Source organism: Carcharodon carcharias, chromosome 33 (genome assembly GCF_017639515.1).
Source record: "Carcharodon carcharias isolate sCarCar2 chromosome 33, sCarCar2.pri, whole genome shotgun sequence".
Classification (NCBI taxonomy): domain Eukaryota; kingdom Metazoa; phylum Chordata; class Chondrichthyes; order Lamniformes; family Lamnidae; genus Carcharodon; species Carcharodon carcharias.
The window spans coordinates 12,240,578-12,255,990 of NC_054499.1; positions in this window are offsets into that span (position 1 = coordinate 12,240,578).

Genomic DNA, 15,413 nt, shown 5'->3' on the forward strand with positions numbered 1-15,413 from the left:
GATCAACCATGATCTGACTGAATGGTGGAACAGACCTGAGGGGCTGAATGGCCTCTTGCCATTCTTATGGGAAGCACTCACCTCTCTCGCCTTCAATCTCCCATCAGATCCAACCCATCCCGGGGTATCAGTTGTTTTTCAGAGGGTAGCACTCCCTCTGAAGGTGCTGATTTTGAATCCCATTCCAGAAACTTGAGCCCCACAATATAGGCCGACTCTCCCCCACCAAACCCCACATGTCTAACTAAGAAATAAGATGCTTAAATAAGAAACAAGTCAACAAAGTGAGCATTAGCTCTATAGAAAGTGAATCTGGGATATTAGTAATAGAAAGCATGGAGATGGCAGATGAATTGAACAGGTATTTTGCATTGGTCTTCACTATAGAGGACACAAGTAACATCTCATAAATAGCTGTAAGTCAGGAAATGAAAGGGAGGAGGAACTCAGGAAAATTACAATCACCAGGGAAGTGATACTGAGCAAATTGGCTGACAAATCCTCGGGTCTTGATGGACTTTATCCTAGGGTCTTGGAAGAAGTGGATAGTGAAAGCATTGGTTTTAATTTTTCAAAGTTCCCTGGATTTGGGGAAGCAAATGTAACTGCTTTATTCAAAAAGAGAGGGAGACAGAAAGCAGGAAATTACAGGCCAATTAGCTTAACCTCTGTCATAGGGAAAATATTATTAAAGGTGTTATAGCAGGGCACTTAGAAAAGTTTAAGGCAATCAGGCAGAGTCAACACGGTTTTGTGAAAGGGAAATCATGTTTCACCAATTTATTAGAGTTTTTTTTTGCAAAAATATACTTTATTCGTAAATCTTCAAAAACATTTCGAACATTTTAAATCACCATTACAAAAATACAAACAGGTTCAACTTTTACAAACTGAAACACAAGTTGGATCAGAAAAAACAATGAATATTTCAATCATTGGCAGACATACATTTTAATCTGTACAGACTGAGGGGCTCTTTACAGTTCCCAGCCCCCCAGTGCACTGTGGCAGAAAGGTCTTAGGCAGCGACCCTTCCCCATTGCGCCTTTGCGGCGGCTGCCTCTAGTTTAGCTGTGTCCCTCAGCACGTAGTCTTGGACCTTGGAAAGCGCTAGTCTGCTACACTCGGTCGGGGACAACTCTTTGCGCTGGAAAACCAACAAGTTTCGGACAGACCAAAGAGCGTCTTTCACCGAGCTGATGATCCTCCAGCTGCAGTTGATGTTTGTCTCGGTGTGTGTCCCTGGGAACAGCCCGTAGAGCACAGAGTCCTCTATTAGAGTTCTTTGAAGGAGTCACTCGTACTGTGGATAAAGGGGAACCGATGGAGGTACTGTACTTAGATTTCCAGAAGGCATATGATAACGTGCCACATCAAAGGTTATTGCGGAAAATAAAAGCTCAAGGTGTAGGGGGTAACATATTGGCATGGATAGAAGATTAAGCAGTTAACAGGAAGCGGAGAGTAGGCATAAATGGGTCATTTTCTGATTGGCTGGCACCTCAACTTTCTACAATTTATGTAAATGACTTGGATGAAGCAACAGATGGTATGGTTGCTAAATTTGCAGACAACACGAAGATACATAGGAAAGTAAGTTGTGAAGAGGATGTAAGGAGGCTACAAAGTGACATAGATAGGTTAAGTGAGTGGGCAAAGATCTGGCAAATGGAGTATAATGTGGGCAAATGCAAAATTGTCCAAATTGGCAGGAAGACTAAAACAAAGGATATTACTTAATGGTGAGAGATCTGATTCATTCATTCAAAGAAATTCTCCAACGAAGGACATTTCAAATCCTGTTGTTTGATGAAGCCCCAGTGGGATATCTCCAATGGGGAGGTTCAGGACAATTTCCTCAGCCCATCCAAAGTGAAGCAATTTCTGCACACTATGGGTATGAAGGATCAGACCAAAGGTCTGGGACTCTCAGAGACAACAGTTTTGGTAAGAGAATAAATGCTTTAAAATGGGGGGTTCTCCCAGGACCGAGGGACTGGGAATTGTTTAGAGCCCCTGGGCTGTACAGCTCAAAATGAATGTCTGCAAATGATTGTATTATTCATTGATTGTATTGGTACACCTCGTGATACATGTTGTAAAAGTTGAACCTGATTGTACTTTTGTGATGGTGATTTTGAAATGGTTTGGAATGTTCTTGAAGATATTTTATGAATAAAGTGTATTTTTGCAAAAAACAATAATTCATTCAAAGGCACCCAGAAAGCTAGAAAGGAACAGAGGGAAATGACCCGACTCCAGAAAAACATGCTGAGCCTGCTCCGGCTGCAGTCGATGGAGGTCGATGTCAAGGAGGAACTGCAAAAGGTGAAGAGCCAGCAAGCCTCATTCTTTGCCTCGGAGGCTTCCGAGATCATCTTCCGTTCCAGAGTCTGCTCCATGGAGCAGGATGAGACGTGCTCACGTTTCTTCTTCCAAATGGTACACAGAGAGAGCTCTGTGATCAGCAGCCTGAAGGAAGAAGATGGCTCAGTAAAGTCATCACAGTCCGACATTTTGAGGATCAGCAAATCCTTTTATGCCGGATTGTATGACGTGAAGCCCACAGACAGCACGGCCTCCCAATCCTTCCTGTCCTCTATCACGGAGGTCTTAGACGACAGTACATGGGAGAGCCTGGACAAACCGCTAACTCCTGACGAACTGACTAAGGCCCTTGAGTCCTTCGAGAAGAGTAAAACTCCCGGAAGCGAAGGCTTGCCGGTGGAGTTGTATTCGGCTCTGTGGGTCTGGATCGGCCCTGATCTGCTAGAAGTGTACGAGAGTATGCTCCTGGCCGGCAGTATGTTAGAATCCATGAGGAAAGGCATTACCACCCTCATCTACAAGCACAAGGGGGAAAGGGAGGAAATTAGAAATTGGCGACCCATTTCACTGTTGATTGTGGACTATAAGATTCTGTCCAAGGTCATCACCAATCGGGTCAAATCCACCCTGGAATTGGCGATCCACCCTGACCAGACCTGCACTGTGCCGGGCAGGAAGATCTCTGACAGCCTCATGCTGCTCAGGGATATGATTGCCTATGTGTAGGACAGGGGGGTGGACACCTGCCTCATCAGCCTGGATCAGGAGAAGGCCTTTGACAGAGTATCGCACACCTACACGGTGGATGTGCTCACCAAAATGGGATTTGGGGAGGGAATTCGCAATTGGATCCAACTGCTCTACACTAACATCAGTAGTGCAGTCTCAATCAATGGGTGGGAATCAGATAGCTTTCCTATTAAATCTGGGGTCAGGCAGGGCTGCCCTCTCTCCCCTGTCCTTTTTGTGTGTTGCATAGAACCCTTTGCTGAGTCCATCAGGAAGGATCCGGGCATAAGAGGAGTGACGATCCCAGGCAGTGGAGGCACTCGGGTCAAAGTCTCCCTGTACATGGACGATGTTGCCATCTTCTGCTCGGATCCGCTGTCGGTGCGCAGACTGATCCACATCTGTGACCAGTTCGAACTGGCCTCGGGAGCCAAGGTAAATCATGGGAAGAGCGAGGCCATGTTCTTTGGGAACTGGGCTGACCGATCCTTTGTCCCCTTCACCGTCAGTGCTGATGGCCTGAAGGTGCTGGGGATATGGTTCGGAGGGACAAGGGCATGTGTTAGAAACTGGAAGGAGCGAGTGTCTATGGTGAAAAGGAAACTGAGCATGTGGGAGCGACGCTCCCTCTCCATTGCGGGTAAGAACCTGGTCATCAGGTGTGAGGCCCTCTCCGTCAGATCCTTCCAACACACCAGGAGTCTCACCCCCTCTGCACGTTGCCCTCAAGGTGGCTGTGGTGGGGACGAGACCGTTGTCCACCTCCTTGTAGATTGTGCCTTTGCAAAGAAGGTCTGGAGAGAGATGCAGTGGTTTCTGTTAAGATTCATCCCGAGCAGTTCTGGACACAGGACTCTGTGCTCTACGGGCTATTCCCATGGAAACACACCGAGACAAACATCAACTGCAGCTGGAGGATCATCAACTCGGTAAAAGACGCTCTTTGGTCTGCTCAAAACTTGTTGGTCTTCCGGCGCAAAGAGTTGTCCCCAACCGAGTGTTGCAGACTGGCACATTCCAAAGTCCAGGACTACGTGCTGAGGGATGCACTAAAGCTTGGGGCAGCCGCCGCAAAGGTGCAATGGGGAAAGGTCGCTGTCTAAGACCTTTCTGCCACAGTGCACCGAGGGACTGGGAACTGTTGAGAGCCCCTTGGGCTCTACAGCTCAAAATAAATGTCTGCCAATGATTGTAATATTCATTGATTGTATTAATACACCTCATGATACATGTTGTAAAAGTTGAACCTGATTGTAATTTTGTGATGGTGATTTTGAAATGGTTTGGAACGTTCTTCCAGATATTTTATGAATAAAGTATATTTTTCCAAAAAAAGAAATTCATTCAGCCAGCCAATCAGAAAATGAGCCATGTATGCCTACTCTGCTTCCTGTTAGCTGGCCAATCTTCTATCCATGCTTTGATTCAATCATGGGATGTGGGATTCACTGGGTGGGGCCAGCATTTATTGCCCATCCCTAATTGTCCTTGAGAAGTTGGTGGTGCCAACTGAGTGGCTTGCTAGGCCATTTCAGAGGGCACTTAAGAGTCAACCACATTGCTGTGGGTCACATGTAGGCCAGGCCAGGTATGGATGGCAGATTTCCTTTCCTAAAGGGCATTAGTGAACCAGATGGGTTTTTACGACAATAGTTTCATGGTCATCATTAGACTTTTAATTCCAGATTTTTTTTATGTTGAATTTAAATTCCATCATCTGCTGTGGTGGGATTTGAACCCAGGTCACCAGAGGTTAACATGCAGATAGAGCAAGGAAGTAGGAAAGCAAATGGTCTGTTAGCCTTCATTACAAAGGGAATGGAATACAAGAGTAAAGAAGTATACTGGCCTTGTTGAGACCACATCTAGGGCACTGTGTATAGTTTTGGTCTCATTACCTAAACAAGGGTATAAATGTCTTAGAGGGAATTTAGCGAAAGTTGACTACATTGATTCCTGGGATGAGGGAATTGTCCTTCTATTCTCATTTATGGGATGTGGACTTCACTGGCTGGGCCAGCATTTATTGCCCATTCTTAATTGCTCTTGATAAGGTGGTGGTGAGCTGCCTTCTTGAGTGGCTGCAGTCCATGTGGTGTAGGTACACCCACAGTGCTGTTAGGAAGGAGTTCCAATTTTAACCCAGTGACAGTGAAGGAACAGCAATATATTTCCAAGTCAGGATAGTGTGTGACTTGGAAGGGAACTTCCAGGTGGTGGTGTTCCCACGTGTCTACTGCCCTTGTCCTTCTAGATGGTAGAGGTCATGTGTTTGGAAGGTGCTGCCTAAGGAGCCTTGGTGAGTTGCTGCAGTGCATCTTGTAGATGGGACACACACTGCTGCTACTGTGCGTCGGTGGTGGAGGAAATGGATGTTTGTGGATGGGGTACCAATGAAGCGAGCTGCTTTGTCCTGGATTGTGTGGAGCTGCACTCATTCGAGGAATTGGGGAGTATTCCATCACATTCCTGATTTGTGCCTTGTAGATGGTGGACAGGCTTTAAGGAATTAAGACGAAAGTCAGACACTGCAGGATTCCCAGCCTCTGACCTGCTATTGCAGCTACAGCATTTATATGGTTAGTCCAGTTCAGTTCCTGGCCATTGTCATAATCACACACGAGTGCGCGCTCACTATCAATTTAAAATCAACACGAAAACTGCTTTACCAAGTTGTCCTTAAGCTTTCCAGATGCTCGGAAATATTTATCATAATTTATTGTTTCTTGTGGGTTAGAGCTTATGTGATGTTAGGAGGATCTTCAATGTTACCTTTGGCCTTTCCCCAACACATTTAATTATCTCCAACTATCCTCAGTAAGCAGTGCACTCTCTTCAGGACATTCATTGAGGTGTGAACTTGGTTGAATTTCAGCCAGGTTTTGCTCTTCTAAGGCCTGATGTAACTTGTCTTGTTTTTATACAGAATGAAACTCTGAATCATTTGTGCTTGTGTGCAAGGAGGTTGCAAGAACAACATTGCACCCAGGGCACTGTTTCTACACACACACGCACACACACACTCACCTGTCCAGGTACATCATCCTGCCCCCACTCCCCCTCACTCACCTGTCCAGGTACATCATCCTGCCCCCACTCCCCCTCACTCACCTGTCCAGTTACATCATCCTGCCTCCTCTCCCCCTCACTCACCTGTCCATGTACATCATCCTGCCCCCACTCCCCCTCACTTACCTGTCCAGGTACATCATCCTGTCCCCACTCCCCCCTCACTCACCTGTCCGGGTACATCTTCCTGCCCCCACTCCCCCTTACTCACCTGTCCAGGTACATCTTCCTGCCCCCACTCCCCCTCACTCACCTGTCCAGATACATCATCCTACCCTCACTTCCCCTCATTCACCTGTCCAGGTACATCATCCTGCCCACACTCCCTCTCACTCACCTGTCCAAGTACATCATCCTGCCCCCTCTCCCCCTCACTCACCTGTCCAGGTACATCATCCTGCCCCCTCTCCCCCTCACTCACCTGTCCAGGTACATCATCCTGCCCCCTCTCCCCCTCACTCACCTGTCCAGATACATCATTCTGCCCCACCCCCCTCCCCATCACTCATTCTGTGAATCAGCTGCTGTCAATAATAACTTTCAAGTGGAAGTTGGATGAATACCTAAAGAGAAAGATCATTTAGGGAGAAAAAGGAAGAGGTCAGTTCGGGAACTGATTTGACATTGGGCCTGAAAAAACCTAAAGGTCATTTCAGATGCAGCTGGGGCTGCTGCAATGGGAGATTTTTTTGTCTGGAGGTGAGTGAATTAAAAAAGAGTCAAAGCGTCTCTTCCTCAAACCTGTTTCTCTCTCTTGTGATTAAAGTGTTACACTGCCACCTTCTGCTGGCGAATGGACTCTACTGCACCAACAGAGGGGAAACCATAAGGAATTCAATAAGAGGGAGTGAGCATTACACAGCATTTATCCAAAATGACAGGAATATCAACGCAGACACATATTCAGCATGGAGAGAGAGAGGTGTTCAGTGTTTAACGGAAATCTGAGAAAACTTTGATAAAAATAGAAGCTATTTCAAAAATGTTGTCAATATATGGCAAAGTGCAGTAAAATAGTTTTTCAAAAGGATATTTCTTATCTCAGTTCAGGTAAAGTGTCTGATGATAAAAGGGTGAATGCACCACCCAGGCTCCCGCTACAAACTTCAATCCCTTACAATATTGTTCAATATTCACACTTCATCAATCTGTCTCCAGCTGCAGCCATCCAGTTACTGAACTTCTGAGACTCAAAAACCAGCGCCTGTAGTAGCTGTGAGCTGCCACAGGGGTTGTATCACTTTAATCACAAGAAAGTGTAACAGGTTTGGGGAGGAGAGAGGCTTTGAACCTTTGTTAATTCATTAATTCACCCAGACACAAAAGATCATCCATTGCAGTCCTTGCTGCTTCTGACGAGGTCTGAAAGACAGCACCTTCGAATAGTGCAACACTCCCTTCAATACTTGGAAGTATTAGTCTGGATTATGTGCTCAAGTCTCTGGTGTGGGAGACCCACTGAGCCACAGCTGACTAGAGGCATTAGCCTCCACACACTCACTGTACTGCTTCAGAAACTCATAAACAGAAGGAGGTTGTTTCCACAGCACACAGCTAACAGGTGAACAGTGAGGGGAAGTGCAGAACACGGAGAATGAAGGGGGAAAGAAGGGTCATTAAAATATGAAAATGGGTCAAGCACCTGCTGGCCTTACACTGTAGGGGGAGCTTTACTCTGTATTTATCCCGTTTCTGGGGTAATGTATATTTTCTTTTATTCATTCATGGGATGTTGGTGTCGCTGGCCAGGCCAGCATTTATTGCCCAACCCTAATTGCCCCTGAGAAGGTGGTGGTGAGCTGCCTTCTTGAACTGCTGCAGTCCCTGTGGTGTTGGTACACCCACAGTGCTGTTAGAGAGGGAGTTCCAGGATTTTGACCCAGTGACAGTGATGGAACGGCTGATATATTTTCAAATCAGGATGGTGAGTGGCTTGGAGGGGAACTTACAGGTGGTGGTGTTCCCATTTGTCTGCTGCCCTCGTCCTTCTCAATTGTAGTGGTCGTGGATTTGGAAAGTGCTGACTATGAACTTTGTTAAGTTTGTACAGTGCATCTTGTAGATGGCATGCACTGCTGTCAATGTGCGTCAATGGTGGAGGGAATGTTTGTGGGTGGGTGTTTGGACGGGGATAAGTGTGTGTGTCCGTGCATATGTCCATGTGTGTGCCTATGTGTGTGTCTGTCTCTGTGTGTCCCTACTACAAGGGAAGGTACAGCAAGGGTTTAGATGCAGAGTCAAGTTTCATCTATAATATTTCAATCAAACATTCCCAGGACAGGTACAGCATGGGGTTAAATATAGCATAAAGGTCCCTCTACACTGTCCCACCAAACATTCTGAGGGCAGCTGCTGTAAGGACTGAGATTACAGCAATGTTCCCTCTAAACTGTCTCCATCAATCACAAACAGAACAGACATAACTCAATGTGAGATACAGAATAAAGCTCCCTCTACACTCCCATGACAGATACAGCATGAGTCCATTACACGGTAAAGTTTGCTTTCCAAATTCCCCATCAAACACTCCCAGGGCAGGTACACTACACTGCCACCATCAAACACTCGCACTGGATTAAATACAGGGTAAAGCTCCCTCTAAACTGTCCCCATCAAACACTGCCAGGGCAGGTACAGCACAGGATTAGATACAGGGTAAACCTCCATCCACACAGGAGAGAGGAACTTAAAACAATTCCAATCATCGGGGAAAGGGCACTGAGAAAATTATTCAAACATAAAGCTGACGAGTCTCATGACCTGATGCACTTCACCCAAGAGCCTTAAAAGAAGTGGGTGCTGAGATAATAGGTGTAAGGTTGGAATTTTATAAACTTCCCTAGATTCTGGAAAGGTCCCATCCGGTTGGAAATTAGCCAACGTGGCTCCTCTGTTCAAGAAAGGAGGGAGATGGAAAGCAGGAAACAACAGGCCATTTAGCTTAACATCTACCAGGGGGAAATGGTTGGAAACTATGACTAAGGAGGTTATAATGGGGCACTTAGGAAATCTTAACGTATTCAGGCAGTGTCAACATGGTTTTCTGAAAGGGAAATCATGTTTGTTTAATTTATTAGAGATCTTTGCAGGAGTATGTACACAGAGTCTGAACTTCAAATCTCTTTCTGCTGGATACTGTCACTATCACACACACACACACACCCGCTTATTTTAACTCGAATAGCGAAAGGAAGAAGCGACTCTTCAGAATCGAGAGGGAACAGAAAATCTGAACGATAAGAAGGTGCATAATACTAAAAAAGCACAATAAACAGCAGCTGTCGTAGTTGGGGGGGTATTGGAGCTGCGCATGTGCGGAAGGTTCTTCCCTCCCGGAGTGCAGCGCGGCCCGTGCCGCTGATAGAGACCTTTCCCTCCCGGGGGGGATTGTGGGAAATGGAGCCGCCATTGCTCCGTCACCAACTGAGTCAACTGGGTTGTGGAATGAATGACATAAATGGGAGCATAAGTAGGCCATTCGGCCCTTCTACCCCGTCTGTCATTCAATAATATCATGGCTGATCTTGTCCCTTAACTTCATTTTCCTGAACAGTACCCATATTCCTGATTCCCCCAGTATCCAAAAATCAATTGATCTCCGTCTTTCATATAGTCAATGAATGAGCATCCACAGCAGGAAATTTCAAAGATTCACCACCCTTTGAGTGAAGAAATTTCTCTTCAGCCCAGTGCTAAATGGCTGACCTCTTGTTCTGAAACTGTGACCCCATGTTAACTTCCCAATCCAGAACCAAGCCTGTCAAGCACATTAAGTATTTTAAATATTTCAATTCAATCACCTCTCATTCTTCTTAACTGTAAGGAATATTGGCCTATTCTCCTCAATCTCGCATCATAAGACAATTCCCCCCATCCCTGGAATCAGTCCAGTGGACCTTTGTTACACCTCCTCTAAGGCATTTATCCACTTCCTTATGCAAGGAGGCCAAAGCTATATACAGCACTCTAGATACAGGAATAGCTACAGTGTAAAGCTACTTCTGCAGTTTCTTGATCATTCACTCCTTGGACAGGCACACTATAATGTAAGATACAGAGTAAATCGCCTTCTACACACTATCCATCAAACAGATATGTACAGCACAGGGATAGTTACATGGTAAAGCTTGGTTTCCAAAGTTATGCTTAAGCATTTCCAGGATGGATACAGCACTGGAGTTGACACAGAGTAAAGCTCCCTCTGCACTGTCCCCACCCAATATTCCCAGGGCAGGCACAGCACATGGTTCAATATAGATTAAAGCTCCCGCTGCACTGTCTCCTCAAACACTCCCAGGACTGATGTAGTGCTGGATTAGTTACAATGTAAAGCTCCCTCTACAGAGTCACCATCAACCAGTCCCAGGGGAGCTAGAGTGTAGGATTATCTACAGAGTAAAACTCCCCCTACACTATCCCATCAAACACTTCCATGACAGTCACATCACAGGATTGGATACAGAGTCGAATTCCTTCTGCATTGTCCCCATCAAACACTCCCAGGGCAGGTCAGCAGAGGAGTTAGATCCAGAGTAAAACTCCCTCTACACAGTGTTATAAGTTTAAAAAGTCAGTGTTTTGTAGACTGTTCCAATTTGGCCTCATACTAGAATGCAATTTGCCCTTTTAAACTGTTTGAATTCAACAGAGATGTAACCATCAGGCAAAGATTCAGACATCACATCAGTAAACGGTATCAAAGTTTATTGATTATAAACAAGTTTTAGAAACTTATCAACTAACCAACAGAGGCAAAATATCAGAAAAGTATACTTACCAATGAAACTCTACCAACTCCACGCTTTCAAATGGGTGATCAATCCAAAAGAAGTGGACAACAACTTGAACTCCTCGTGCTGACAGAGAAACCCTCATTGCCTCTGAGAAGCACTGTACCTTCCTGGGATTTCGACTGGCAGGAAATCCATCACTGAACCAGTCTAAGTACTAACCACACTCAATAATCATCTGCCCCTGAAGTTTACTGGAAATGACCTTCACACTGATAGGAGGATGTTCACCTACCCCCAAAGACTGAAACTGGTTCTTCCACACTTGATATACACAAAGATGGTTCCCAAAACCCCTTTTCCCATACTCAATAGATACTGTAAGTCCACCTCAGCCAAATTGTTAGAAATGGTTAACTGCTCTATAATTTTTCATTGACGTGATAAGAGTTAGCTCCATTGATTCTAGCTAATTACACACATTGTCTTAAACTTAGGACAATGCCTTCCTTTAAGCTATATCTCTTACCTTGATGTCTTTACAGGAGCCCAATTTATTAAGACAGACTCAACCATCAAGGGCAGTGTGTGTTCCTGATAGGGTGGAAGTCCAAGGCTTATCCCATTTCTTTCTCAGCTGTTCCAGCACTTTAATTTTCTCATAAGAAAAAAACATAAAGTGACTTATAATTAACTCCTGATTATTAATTACTAATCCTTCAATTGCCAGCATAACTGAGGTACCCTCTTCTAATTAATTTATCTGTTGCTAGATGGTGACTGTTTCGTAATTCTGTTTTGGGTTAGTTTGTTGAAGAAAGTTACATCATCAAAATGGCTTCTTATCTCAGTGTGAACTCAAAATGGCGTTTGGACCTTGTTAGCTTATTACAATGAATAAAGCATGAAATTAACCTGAAAATGGTTGGGTTACACTAAAATCTAATACCAAGGCTTACTTACAACAGTCCCATCAAACACTCCCAGGGCAAGAAGAGCACGGGGTTAGATATGGTGTAAATCTCTCTCCACTGTCCCATCAAACAGTCGCAGGGCAGTAACTGCAACAGATTAGGTACAGAGTAAAGCTCCCTGTACACATTCCCCATCAAAACTCACAGAACTAGGTACAGCACAGGTTAGATATGGAGTAAAGCTCCCTGTACACAGTCCCCATCAAACACTCCCAGCACAGGTACAGCATGGGGTTAGAAACAGAGTAAAGCTCCCTGTACACTGTCCCCATCAAACATTCCCAGGGCAGGTCCGGCATGGTGTTAGATACAGTGTAAAACGCCCTCTAAAATATCCACATCAAACACTCTCATGATTGGTACAACTAGGGTTAGATACAGAGTAAAGCTCCCTCCACAATGTCAGAAACAAATACTCTCAGTGCAGGTACATCATGGATTAAATATAGGATAAAATTCACTTACATTGTCCCATCAAAAACTCCCAGGACAGTTACAGTACAGGGTTAGATACAGTATAAAGCTCCCTCTAAAATCTCCACATCAAACACTCCCAGAAGAGTTAGAGCAGAGCATTCAATACGGAATAAAGCCCCCTCTAAACTCTCCCCATGCACACTCCTGGGACAAGTACAGCACAGTGTTAGATAGGGGGTAAAGCTCCCTCTATCTACTCTGTCCCATTAAACACTCCCAGGGCAGGCACAGTACAGATTAAAGCTCCCTCTACAATGTCCCAGTGAAACTGCCCAGGACAGGTACACATATTTAAGAAACAGAGTAAAACTTCCTCTTCACTCTCCCAACAAACACTTTCAGGGCAGATACCACACAGGGTTATATAGAGGATAAAGTTCCCTTTACACTGTCCAGTCAATTGGTGTGCAAATTTCAGGAAGTCTTGCTGAAACAGGACTATGGTGTGAAAATGGCTACAATGAACCAACTTAAAATGACTAACTGATGTATGTGGACGCTTGAGGGGGTTTGGAGAGCAACAAACACAGACATGCACAAACACACACACACAAACATTCTCCCAGGGCAGGTTGAGCATGGGGTTAGATACAGAATAAAGCTCCCTCTAAACTGACCCCATCAAATACTCCCAGGACAGATAGAACACAGAGAGAGACACAGAGTAAAGCAGCCTCTATTCTGTCCTCATCAAAGACTCCCTGGGCAGGTGCAGCGAGGTCTGTATCTAACCCCGTACTGTACCAGCCCTGGGAGTGTTAGTGAAGAAAGAGCTTTACAATGTATCTAACCACATTCTGGACTTAACTTGGTGTTTGATGAGGAGATGCTAGAGCGTGCTTTAGTCTGTATCTAACCCAGTGCTGCAGCTCCACTGGGACTGTTTCAATGTGAAAGTATATAGGTATATCATCCTGTCCCCTCTCCCCCTCACTCATTCTGTGAATCCGTTGCTGTCAATATTAACTTTCAAGTGAAAATTGGATTGATCTCTCAAGGGAAAAGTTATTTCAAGGAGAAAAAAGGAAAAGGTCATTTCAGGAACTGATTTGGAATTGGAAGTGAAAGCCTAAAAATAATTTCAGAGGCAGCTGGAGCTGCTGCAATGGGAGATATTTTATCTGGGGGTGAATGAATTTAAAAAGGGCCAAAATGCTTCTTCCTCAAACCTGTTTCTCTGCCTAAAATAAAAACAAAAATACCTGGAAAAACTCAGCAGGTTTGACAGCATCTGTGGAGAGGAACACAGTTAGCATTTCGAGTCCGTATGACTCTTCTATATCAAATCCCGTGCTCTCTCAGACCTGTGAGCGCTTAAAGGGACAGTGTAAAAGGAGTTATATTCCATATCTAACTCCAGGCTGTACCTGCCCTGGGGGTGTTGATAGGACAGTGTAGAGGGAGCTTTAAACTATATCTAAACACATGCTGTATGAGTCCTGAGATTGTTGGAAGGGAACAGTGCAGAGGGAGCCTTACACACATACGCACATGCGCACACACTCACTCACCTATCCAGGTACAGCATCCTGCATCCTTCCCCCTCACTCACCTGTCCAGATACATCATCCTGCCCCCTCTCCCCATCATTCACCTGTCCAGATACATCATCCTGCCCCCTCTCTCACCTGTCCAGGTATGTCTTCCTGTCCCCTCTCCCCCTCACTCGACTGTCCAGGTAAATCATCCTGCCCCCTCTCCCCTTCTCTCCCCTGTCCAGGGATATCTTCCTGTCCCCTCTCCCCCTCACTCAACTGTCCAGGTACATCATCCTGTCCCCTCTCCCCCTCACTCACCTGTCCAGATATATCATCCTGTCCCCTCTCCCCCTCTCTCACCTGTCCAGATACATCATCCTGTCCCTTCTCCCTCTAACTCACCTGTCCAGGTACATCATCCTGTCCCCTCTCCCCCTCACTCACCTGTCCAGGTACATCATCCTGTCCCCTCCTCCCCCTCACTCACCTATCCAGGTATATCATCCTGTCCCCTCCTCCCCCTCACTCACCTGTCCAGGTACATCATCCTGTCCCCTCTCCCCCTCACTCACCTGTCCAGGTACATCATCCTGTCCCCTCCTCCCCCTCACTCACCTATCCAGGTATATCATCCTGTCCCCTCCTCCCCCTCACTCACCTATCCAGGTAAATCATCCTGCCCCCTCTCCCCCTCTCTCACCTGTCCAGGGATATCTTCCCGTCCCCTCTCCCCCTCACTCACCTGTCCAGGTACATCATCCTGTCCCCTCTCCCCCTCACTCACCTGTCCAGGTACATCATCCTGTCCCCTCTCCCCCTCACTCACCTGTCCAGGTACATCACCCTGTCCCGTCTCCCCCTCACTCACCTGTCCAGATATATCATCCTGTCCCCTCTCCCCCTCTCTCACCTGTCCAGATACATCATCCTGTCCCCTCTCCCCCTCACTCACCTGTCCAGGTACATCATCCTGTCCCCTCCTCCCCCTCACCCACCTATCCAGGTATATCATCCTGTCCCCTCCTCCCCCTCACTCACCTATCCAGGTAAATCATCCTGCCCCCTCTCCCCCTCTCTCACCTGTCCAGGGATATCTTCCCGTCCCCTCTCCCCCTCACTCACCTGTCCAGGTACATCATCCTGTCCCCTCTCCCCCTCACTCACCTGTCCAGGTACATCATCCTGTCCCCTCTCCCCCTCACTCACCTGTCCAGGTACATCATCCTGTCCCCTCTCCCCCTCACTCACCTGTCCAGGTACATCATCCTGTCCCTTCTCCCTCTAACTCACCTGTCCAGGTACATCATCCTGTCCCCTCTCCCCCTCACTCACCTGTCCAGATATATCATCCTGTCCCCTCTCCCCCTCTCTCACCTGTCCAGATACATCATCCTGTCCCTTCTCCCTCTAACTCACCTGTCCAGTTACATCATCCTGTCCCCTCTCCCCCTCACTCACCTGTCCAGATACATCATCCTGTCCCCTCTCCCCCTCACTCACCTGTCCAGGTACATCATCCTGTCCCCTCTCCCCCTCACTCACCTGTCCAGGTACATCATCCTGTCCCTTCTCCCTCTAACTCACCTGTCCGGGTACATCATCCTGTCCCCTCTCCCCCTCACTCACCT